At 44.3% G+C, this 11,362-nt stretch overlaps 1 protein-coding gene and 1 long non-coding RNA gene across 2 annotated transcripts in view; one reads left to right on the top strand and one right to left on the bottom strand.

Annotated features, from left to right (window-relative positions):
• Positions 1-11,362, bottom strand: part of LOC144087902 (uncharacterized) — a 62,851-nt gene that overhangs the window by 2,062 nt on the left and 49,427 nt on the right. The window contains exon 5 of the long non-coding RNA XR_013304784.1: positions 1,459-1,582. This is a non-coding gene — a long non-coding RNA (uncharacterized LOC144087902). The remainder of the gene's footprint in view (positions 1-1,458; positions 1,583-11,362) is intronic.
• The window catches only part of rai1 (retinoic acid induced 1), a 57,934-nt gene continuing 50,111 nt past the window's right edge, over positions 3,540-11,362 (top strand). Inside the window, exon 1 of the mRNA XM_077618012.1 lies at positions 3,540-4,032. The gene's annotated coding sequence lies outside the window, so the exon portion shown is untranslated. The remainder of the gene's footprint in view (positions 4,033-11,362) is intronic.

The raw sequence follows: 11,362 nt of genomic DNA, 5'->3' as shown, positions 1-11,362 counted from the left end.
TGGCTGTGGGCTAAACGGGATGATGTCATGCCAGTGAAACGTGCGTGTTGAATACGTTTTGACGGGGTGGGGTGCTAGGGGTCTTTTCGGTTTGGGCTAAAATAAAACGTCAATTTAGAGCAAGGGTGTCAGATTCGGTCGGGTTGGTTCGCGGGCCGCTTTAACGTCAACTTGATTTCACGTGGGTCGGACCAGTTTAGATATAATATTTAGATTTTTTTATAAATGGATTAAAAGATCTGGATTAAAAGCCCTGAATATTCAGTTTTGTATAGATCTAAAACAATGTTTATTTTAGCCTTTTATATATTTTTAGATTCTACAAAATGATTTTTGAACTAAAAATGGATTTAAAAATTGCAATTATTGATTTAAAAGGGGGAAAATCAGGAAATTTAATATACATCTATACTCTATTTTAATTTGATCCTCAAACAGAAAGTCGGCACTCATGATTTACTTTCCCGGGCCACACAAAATGATGCGGCGGGCCAGATTTGGCCCCCAGGCCGCCACTTTAACACATGTGATTTAGAGTATCCAATCAGCCTACCGTGCATGTCTTTGGAATGTGGGAGGAAACCAGAGTACCTGGAGAAAACCCACGCAGGCCTGGGTAGAACATGAAAACTCCACACAGGTGGACAGACCTGGATTTGAACCTAGTATCCCAGAGCTGTGAGGCCGACGCGCTAACCACTCAAACGCAGGGTTTAAATAATATTACTAAATTAAAATGCTGTTTGCTGCCAACCCCTCCGACTCAAAATGTTTTGGACGTTTAGTAGCGTCATTGTAACCGAAACGGGAGGCTTGACTGGCCGGCCACTAAGTTTAAAACTTGCATGAAGGTCAAAATGCCAGGAATGAAAAATTCATGGCAATTCCCTTATTTGCCAGGGGATGGAAATGTTTTGAAATGAGCGCGAGTTGAAAGTCGGGCGGCATCACGCGCGCGCATCGGGGGCCCGTCGGCGAGCTCCAGAGGCGCGTGGAGATGAGAGGAGTGTTCAAACGCGGCCCGCCGGTTTTAACCCGCCGTCCGCCTCCGCTCGTGTCGGTGCTGCGGGCGCTTTCTCGTCCGCCCGCCTCGCATCCGTTCTGATCAAAACAAACGCGGCCCACTGAGACTTTGGCCGCAGCCAATCAGGCGACTTTGCATCGTGCGTCTCTTAGCTGCCTCGTTCAATATTTGCCAATCATCTCCGTTTTGGATTCCTTATAAAATCACTTTTTTTTTAGATCCCTAGTGATGCTCTTGCACCCCTTCTGCTCTATATCAGAAAAAAATGTTTTAGCGTGTCGGCCTCACAGTTCTGGGCTCCTGGGTTCGATGCTAGGTCAGTCCTTCAGTTTGCGCGTTCTCCCTGGGCTTGTGTGGGTTTTCTTTGGGTACTCCGGTTTCCTCACACATTCTAAAAATATGCATGGTAGGCTGATTGGACACTCTAATTTTACCTTAACCATGAGCGTGACCGTCAATGGTTGTCCTTTGTCTTCTCGTGCCCCGGGATTGGCTGGCCACCAATTCAGGATATCCCCCGCCGCATGCCCAAGTCAGGCTCCAGCACCCCCGGTGACCCTTGGGAGGATAAGCAGTTCAGAAAATGAATGAATGAATATCGTTAGAGTATTTGAAAAAAATTGAAAGTGGATACAGTTCAGGAACAATAATTTGGCTTTCCTTTTTGTTTTAGAATATCTTAGTAAAAAGAGATAATATAACTAAATCTTGCAATTTTTTTTCAACAATATTCACAGTGTTGACTAAAAAATAGAGATGCTTTCTGATATTCAATGGTACATCACTGCCATCTTCTGACAGTTGTGCTAAAAAAATAAAATGCATTGACAACTGTGGTCGTCAATGGCATGAACGCCCCCCCCCCCATTCAACCCCCCAAAAATCGAGGTGCACATGCCATGTTGATCCGCTGTTTTTCTTCCCCTAGTTCCGACGCGAACGCAGCATGAAACGGCGTGGCAATAAGCGTGCCGGCAGGCTCCGTGTCTCAACTCGTGAATTATTCATGGCGCACTATTTTGCAGCCGCAGCTAAAATTAGGAAGCGCGGCATTTTGTCTATAATTAGAAGGCAGATGGAAAGCGCTCGTTTATTATGCGGGAGGGGGGGGGGGTGCATTTGTGAGATGTGACCTCTGGCGTCCGTCTTCAAGGTCAGACCGGGGCGCCTCCGTCAAGAGTGCCTGGGAGGGAAATTAAACGCTGAATCAATTGCGCGCTACTGGATTGCCAAATGCGCCGGCGCGTGTGTGTGTGACGTGAAAATGCGAGCGGGGGTGCGCATGTGCAATTTCACAAGATTTTCATGATTAGAAAAGCTGGAAAGGAAAGGAAGGCCAACCAATGCAACCAGGGTGACATTGTCAAAACAACCCGACAGTGGCTAGAAACGCCGCTTGCGATTGATTGACTAGTCGCCAACTTAACGGTTGTCAAAATAATTGCCATCAGTTTTGGTAGTTGACCCATCCTTTAGAGACATTTTTAACCTGCAAGTCGTCCAAAAACACTTTTTCTAGCATTTTAATAGTAGATATCTTAATGTTGTGTTCATTTTGGTCATTGACGATAGGGGAAATGAGACTATGTTTTTTAGTGTATCTATTGTGGTGTTTTCCAACAAAACCGCAACGCTCAGTCATTAGCCTCAATAATATCAAATGCTAGTGCAGGGATTTTGAAGACTGTTTAGAAGGCAAGGCAAGAATGCAAATAGCTCAGGCTAGTGTTTGCTAATGATCTAACATCACAATTCTTTTTGCATCTACCACAGGGGCAAATTACTCGATGTATCAATAGCATAAAAAGTTAATAAATATTCGATAGCGACAGCCCTACTGCCCTTTTAGCATGTCAGAAAATGACGTTTTTTTCTATATGTGGCCCTCAGATGGAAAGCTCATGACATGCCTGATACAAACACAAAAACAACTGTCATCCCATCTTATTTGTAGTCGACATAAGTAAATAAACGTAGATTGCAAAGCATGCATTTTAGTTATTGGATGCTATTGAAGGCCGATTGCTTTGTAATGGAATGGCTGACCACACCCCCTCCCAGTTCAAACGGAATGACCGTCTATCCCCGCCAAAGGTGCTGAAGCCCCCGTCACCCCTCCATCTTCAGGCAACCCCCCCACCCCCCAACCTCTGCTGTCACCCCATACACCTCCGCCGAGCTAATTCCATTATACATTCCCGACTGGAAGGAAGAGGAGCTGTCTTCTAATTGCTTTCTTATCCCCCGAGTCCCCATCACTCTCGCCTACCGCCACACTTTCGTGGGCCCGCCCCTCGCCCTTCGTGCACTCGCAACACGGCGGCAAGCGGGCTTGGGGGGGAGACGCGGGAAAAGGGAGAAAGTGGAAGGAAAGAGGGGTGAGAGGAAAAAGTGAGAGAAGGGAGGGAGGTGGAATTTGTGAGTGTGTGTGAGAGAGAAAAATGAGAGAGGTGGGTTGGAAAAGTGGAGAGAGGGAGGAAAGGGAAGCAACGCTAGAGGGGGAGAGAAAAGGAGGTAAAACGACAGCGCCAAAGAGACTGAAAGAGGCAGGCCAACAGAGTATACATGAGAGAGAGAGTGTGTGTGAGAGTGAGAGTGAGAAGAGAGAGCAACAGACGGAGAGGGCTTTAGAGAGTGAGGGATGAGGAAAGGGCAGAAAAATGCCGTTAAATAGTCAAATGGGGAGACGAGAGTGTCGGAGAGACTGAAAAGCAAGGCAGAAAGGGAGAGCAGATACGGGTTGGAGGGTGAGAGAGCAAGTGTGTGTGTGTGTGTGAGTGAGAGAGTGAGAGAGCGTGAGAGAGAGCGAGAGAGAGAGCGAGGGGCTTGTTGTGTCTGTAGCGTTTCCATTTGTCAGTCAGTCTCAGCCATCAAGGCGAACGGAGCCTCCGCCGGCCGCTCGACGCGACGCCCGTCTCAGCTCATCGCAGCCTCGGCAGAGGAGGTCGAGCGCGGGCACGCAGCACCGGGAGCAGCGGGGGGGAAAGGACGGACCACCGCCGTCACAGGTAGAGCTTCTTCCTCATTTACTTCCTTCCATCCTACCCTCTGCTTTTTTGGGAGAACAACGTTGCACCGCTTCTCAGAGTAGAAAGGATGTGCAACTTTGGCGTTTGACTTGCTAGATAGAACATCTCAGCATCCTTCTGGTGTGTCACAGCGTGATGCCTATTGCATAAGGACACACACACACACACACACACGTGTGTTGTCGAAATGACTTTCTCGGCGTGTTTTTGGGCGATTTTTGTCATAGCTTCTCATAGATGCTGCTTATCTTGGACGTCACCATCCTCCGGTGGGTGTACGCATGTGCCATTAAAGGGAAGACTGCAGTGTCACTGCTCACTTGAACGGATGCTCGCTTGCCCCGAGGACATTTGGGGAGAGAGAGAGGGAGGCGTGTGTGTGTATGTGTGAGAGTGTGTGTGTGAGAGTGTGTGTGGATGTGTGTTGAAAGATGATGACAGGTGCAGGGTCCGAGTGATGGATTATGACGTCATCCCACTTCATCATGTTTTGGCTTGATTGCAGAGTTTATCGCTGATTGGACTATTTTACTTTGGTATGAGAAGATTCTCTCAGAAGTTTTGTGCTTTATCATGTCGAGCGCTAAAAGTGGCTTTCCCGCATGATGCAACACAATGAAAGAAGGATGGATTTGCATAAATGTTTTCGGATGAGAGGCGCAGGTTGAAGGGCGCTTTTTAGATAGGAGAAAAAAAAAAAACTCAAATTAACTAAATTCACCGTCATTACTGCGGCTCGCGTTTACGAGAACCGCGCCATAAGCTCGACTAATTGCCCCGGAGGCTCATGGTATTTACGATTGTGGGGGTTTATTAGAGAGGAGAATGTCGCTCATTAAAGAGGAAAAAGCGTGGACACTAGCGGAGCCGCTGGACTATCGCCGACGCTAATGAATGAGGCTAGAGCTATAACGGTAGAGGATGTCCAAGCCATTTGAAATGGGGGGTTGGCAGTGATTCTATTAGCGCCAAAGGCAGCCAGTGAGTTAACTGGAACATAGAAATTCGACTGGGACGGATTTGTGGCAATACGATTCATTTGCAAGTAAAAAGGTTATTTGAGTGTTATGAGTGGCAAATATTTTCTAATTTAAATTATTGGCTGCTATTGACAGCTACAGGCATCCAATTTATTTGTAATGGGGAGCGGCAACAAATGATCACCAAGTGTGCCAAACATGGCAGTGTGGAAAGTTGATTTGAGTGGCGAGTTTGGTCATGTAACATTAAAACTTGGAAGGCAAGGCACCACTGTAGATGTTGTTTATGACAAAATTCACAATTTCCATTGAAATTTTTCCAATTTATCTCAGTCTGTCAATGGCAGCGATCAAATTCGTATTGTCGACTAAAGTGGAACATTTTTAAATATTTGTAGACAAATTACAAGTGAATAAATAGACATTTTGAATAGTTTTGAACATTAAAAATACTTCAAAATAAGCAGTAAAATAGTAAACATCATTCATTTTCAGAACCGCTCATCCTCACAAAGGTTGTGGGGGTGCTGGAGCCAATCCCAGCTAACTATGGGTGCTAAAATTGGAATAAATTAAGTAAAATAGTAAACATCATTCATTTTCAGAACCGCTCATCCTCACAAAGGTCGTGGTGGGGTGCTGGAGCCAATCCCAGCTAACTATAGGTGCTAAAATTTGAGTAAATAATAAAATAAAGCGTATGCAATCATGTCACAAGCCTGAAAAATATAATAATAATAATAATACCACGTGTAAAGAAGATAAGGAGCTGTTCCCAAATATAGCTAGCTTATTTTTGACGCACTCCATCCTTTGGATGCAGAAGGTTTTAGCCGTGAATGTCGAGGGTGACGGAGCCAAAGAGAGAGAGGATTGTGAGCAGAAGCTCATTTGTATGCCGCTTCCAGCGTGGCGCTTGTTTGATTGGAGGTGCTTAGTGCTGGATGGGAGGACGCCGCAAAGTGGCCCAAGCCAAATTAATATCCTCGCCGTAATTCCGCCGCCTTCCAGGTAGTCCTCATTTTGCCGGGGACAAAGTCGAGTCTCCCGTAATCGTTTTGCGTCCAATTGGCTTTTTTTTTGGTGGCCTTTTTTGTCGTGCTTATCCTTCCTTGCAAGGCATGCTGGGAATTACAACGCTTAAGAATGGTGCCGCTAATAGATGCGCAGAGAAAAACTGGCATCCAGCGGTGTTTAGGGCCATCTCGGCTTAATGAGGAATTTCTGATCAAATGTGTCTCATTAGGGTTTAATGAACAAGATGAGGCTGAGGAACGGGACTTGGTGGGCCACAACAAGGGGACTCGGGCAAAGATGCAACTGGGACTTTCTTTTAAACTTGAGTTGTTGTTTTTTAGACTGCTTAATCATTTGTTTGTCTTCATTTTGGCGAACTGGGGGATTTGTCGGGGAGGAAATATTTGTCATCGACAGCGTAATCCATTTGTACTACAAGGTCAATATAGTGATTTTACGATGTCATTTCTTAGTTTAATCAAGAAGTGGCTTCAGTTTCAAGACCATTTTTTTCCAGTTTATCTAATATATAAGATAATCTTAATTGCAAATTCCAGAAAGCATTAGCTTAATAGTCAAATCATATGTATATAAACAGCACTATTTACTCGTATGTTACTCTTGGTTTAACGATTTTGCATTGGAACCCAAATTATGCACTGGGGAATGTTTAACTGTCTATTATGTAACTAGGTAAGACAACATATTGATAGTCAGTGAAAAAGAATTAGAGTAAATAGCAGCATTTTCTGCCTATCTATTTCCGTCAAAATATATTGGAAGTCTTTTAATGATGGCTTGTTACGTAATCGTATCGAGTGGTGTTGTTGCTAGGCTGTGAGAGTACAGGATAAACGTGAGCGTGTTTTTTTGGGGGGTTTTTTCAACTGCCTCCGCGCATTGCACGCAAAGCGCTCGCCACCTGTGAATTAGCTTCCATAGCAACGGCGCTGCATGGCCAGCCTGGAAAGGAAGTGAATGAAGGGCAGAAAAAGGGGCCGGAAATTCAGCATTATAAGGGCACACCTGACTGTAGCGCATCGAACCATATTACAAAACGTTCCATTCAAAAAATGTTGCGACTAAACTGCAATATCGGATAGTTACATTGAAAAGTTTTAAATTTGGATTGCTGAAATATCTCGCTTTTCTGTTCCCAGCCAGTCTTAAACAACAAAAAGCTTAATGTTATGAAGTAGATCAAAACAATTGCAGAGTTTAAAAAATAATAATAATAATAATTACTTGACCTTGACTTAGATTCCACTTTCTGTGCTAATCCAACCATAGTAGCTTGGTGGATATTCTTGAAATCGGTTAAAGCATGTCTACCCTCAACTTGTTCTTCAGTAATGGCAGCAAACATTTGACGGAGTCTTCTTTGCTACTATTGGCCTAGTAGTATGCTAGCATATCATCTTTGCCCTTACAAATTATAAATACAGTTTGTTTCACATCTGTCAAAGCATCTATAGTTATCTTTAAATCATTTTTCTGTAGTGGCACCAACGGTCTTTCTTGAAAACAACACGTCATCCATCAGTAAACTATCAATATTATCATAATTTTAGGAACAAATGATCTGGTAATTAATATCCTGTCTGCAGTTGGCTGGCAACCAATTCAGGGTGTACACCACCTACTGTCTATAGTTAACTGGGATAGTCTCCAGCACCCCCACGACCCTCGAGCATCTGAAGATGAATGAATGAATAAATACCCTGTAAATATCATGCCTTTTCACATTAGTACGTCGAAACAAAGCCGTAAGTATATTAAAAAATGCTCTCAATGTTGTTGGCTAACGTTACACTAGTTGGTAAAGACTTTGAAGGCGCCCAAAGTGATAACATCACCATGACGCTTCGGGCGGTTAAAAATCCATAAATTAGCTGCTTCCATTTTGAAAGAGCGGGGACCCATGTTCCGAAAAATAGGCGATATTTTCCGGAAACACTTGATTTGATCGCAATGCTTTCTTCCATCCCTCCCGTTTGCTTTATTTTGGTTCGCTAGGCTGACCTATATAAACATGTCAGGCAAGCGTACACACAAACGCCTATCAACACACACACACACGGACGCGCACAAAGTGAACGGCGCACCACACGCTGAGTTCTGCTGAATTAACCAAAGCCTCGACGACGACGCAGGGAGGCAAACGCACAAACAAGCGGCGGAAAAGACGGCGGTGTTGGCGGTGCGATGCGGAGGCGCCAAGGTGCGTCTCGCGCGGGCTGTCGTGGCCGCGCGGGTAATTGCTAGACTGTTCGCCTGCCCGGAAAACAAGGCGGGGGGTGCGGACAAACGGGCCGGGATGCTAATGACCTCTCTGATGTCTATCGGCTGAGCCAACGTAGAAATTCGCACCTGAGGCTCCGAGAGGGAGAGGATAAGCTTCATTTTTTTAATCCAATTCCAATTTCCTATCATCAATTATGGAGCTTCTAGGTTAGTTTCTGCTTTCGTTTTTTTTTTCCATCACTGCCTGCTAGTTTTTATTTATTTTATTTTTTTTTCCCGGCATGCGCATTTCAGGTCAAGTTGCAGCAATTCCCCCTCGACGCTCAATCTGGAATTTTCATGCGTACGCACTCTTCGCCCACGTTCGCCCGTTAATCCGCGATGACTAAAACGCGCTGGCATCCACTCTGGCGTAAACATCACCTGCTGCTGTGAGCCAATGCAGAGCAAGTGTGTCGATGGTATGGACGGACAGATTCTGAAAATATTTAGAAGTCGAGAAGGATGTTTAATGGTTGCGACGTTTGGAACTTGGGGAGAATAAACATTCCAAAATTCTGCGGTATTTGTTCACTCGTTAGACCAAAGCGCACCCACCCGGAAAAATAGTTTTTTTCTTTTCCAAGCATTTCAACAATCTTTTTTTTTTGGTCGCTAAAAAAAATCCACCTAAAAAAATACACACATTGGACCATTCAGAGGATTTTGACTCAATGGTCAACATCATTGGAGGCACCAAAAACTCTCAAAAGGCTCCCATTCAAAGTGACATTGACTTTAAAAAAGACCTTCAAAATCAATACCCATTGACTCCGAAACAACGTCATTCATTGTTTTTGATCAAAAACTCCTTATTTATACATAGCAATCCAAGCTCCATATTCAATCCGTTATTCAACATTCATTTTCCGTACCACTTTCCCTCTCAAGTTTCACCGTTTTTTTCAAAATATTACTAAAAAAATTGACACTAAGGCAAATATCCCTGTTTTGACTAAATTCGTTACTAAACAGCATCCAAGATTCCTACATAAATTCAACAAAAATAGCATTTTCAACTACAAGTTGGGCTAAAGTTATTCCACTGAGGCAAATTATCACCAATGATCCCTGTCAGCCATCCCAGTCAAACCAGATTGGACATCTATGACCATTCGGAGAAAGCTAATGAGTGCTAAAAAGTGCTAACACACTGCTGTTGAGTCACCTGCTTTTGCCAAGCATAGCCAGGCACATTTTTAAACATCCACACAGTCAACAGACACACACATAAGCAGACACATCACGCACACCCTCAAACACACACACACGTGGACCGATGAAGTAAATGCGTCCGAAGTAAATTGTTGAGGATGTAGCATTTAGACTAGGAGGGGCGAATGAACGTTCATAGATTGGACATCTAGCGCTGTCTATGGTGCTGAAAGAAGCCAATTTAAGTTGTCAATAGCAGTCATTTTTAGGGTACCGACAGGTCGATTCCGGTAAATTTCCTATACATTTTCAGGGACTTTCTGGATGGCTTGTTTGTCGCTTTCTTCTGATTTTGTCTAACTGTTGCTTTTGGGGTACTTGAATGTGAACGAGGGTGATTGTAGATAGGAAATGGAGCAAAGTTCGGTATTGCACGCACTTAATTACAAAACTCCCAAAAATCTGTTTTTGCGGCCCCCTTTGTCGAAAAATACGAAAGCATTTAATTCAGTACGCGCAGTATGAATGAGCTACAAATTGCCCCGCGGGCCGGTTGGGACCCCCTAGTGGGCCATTTCCGGCCCGCGGGCTCCACCTTCGACACCCCTGACTTGGATGATTGGTTCTTTCCTCCAGGACTCATTCCGCCACTCTCTCCTATTTTCCTCTCCCTCCCCATCTTCATCCCACATCTGTTCCTCGCCCCCTTTTCCGCATCCCACCCTCAGCCCCTCTCAGTCCCCGCCTCTTTTTTTTTTGCACTTCATTAGCAGCTCTTTTTTTTGTATGGCTCTCCGGTGACACACGATGGCAAATTCCATTCCCGATCAAAAGCGACGCACACGTTTTGTCCGCGGTTCAACGCGCATGATGTCATCGTCAAGGTTAACAGCTGAGGCGCTAATGGTGCGAAGATACCGGGGCTTGTGGGTAATGTAGGAAATAGTCAGGGTTAAATTATGCAACCTAAATGTAGGGTTGAATGCTAATTTGGCACAAATGTTAAAGTACAGTCACCGACAGTTAAAGTAAAATGGAAAACTAATCCATAATAATAATTAAGACGTGTAGAATCCGCTTGAACTTCATTTGAAACTATTTTAATGATAGATTGGGTAACAGGAAATGTCGTTTCAGTTTGGCCATGTGACATTTGCACTGTTTGTGAGCGCATTTAACATCAACTGGAATTAAACGTGGGAAAGTAATTAGCAATGTACTTGCATAGTGTCAAAGTTCAAGTTTAAAAGAAAAATCCTATTTATAGGAAGTTTTAGCCGTATTTATTTTCTTGTTTAAATTCTCCATTGTAGGCTGTAGTTGCCTTTCGCCCGCAGTCAGCTGGTATAAGCTCTAGCACCCCCGACCCTGGCAAGGACAAGCGTTGTTGAAAATGAATGACTGGCTGTTTATATTGTTTTCAGATGTTAGTTGTAATTTCAGTGTTGTTAGGTTTGTGTTATATTAACAAAATTGCCCAATATGGTGAGCGCCTCCCCTGGGATGGATGTAGAATGATGAATTATTCTGTTGAAATCTTATTCCACATGGGCAATAGTAACTCACTTGACGCTCTCCCAGTTGAAATGAATGGGGGCGCAACTAAAGTAGCAACGCAAAGCGAAGGTCGTCACGTGACTCGACGGTGTTTTGCCCCCAGCTTCTCCTTTTCTCCCTCGTTTAAGTTCATTAATATGAGAAGGCGCCGTTGTTGCATGGATAATTCATCGACGTGTCGGGCAGCTCGTCCGTCTGTCTTTGTGTGTGCGTAAAAAGGCACGACAAGAAAATAACCTGCCTCGGTCAGTAGCGATGACGAGACCCCCTCTCTTTCCCTATTTTTATCTTCTTCACACACATACGTCGGCTCGTTC

The sequence above is a fragment of the Stigmatopora argus genome, chromosome 14 (genome assembly GCF_051989625.1).
Source record: "Stigmatopora argus isolate UIUO_Sarg chromosome 14, RoL_Sarg_1.0, whole genome shotgun sequence".
In the NCBI taxonomy this organism is placed as follows: domain Eukaryota; kingdom Metazoa; phylum Chordata; class Actinopteri; order Syngnathiformes; family Syngnathidae; genus Stigmatopora; species Stigmatopora argus.
The sequence above is the reverse complement of the archived record's forward strand: the minus strand, read 5'-3'. Positions and strand labels throughout refer to the sequence as shown.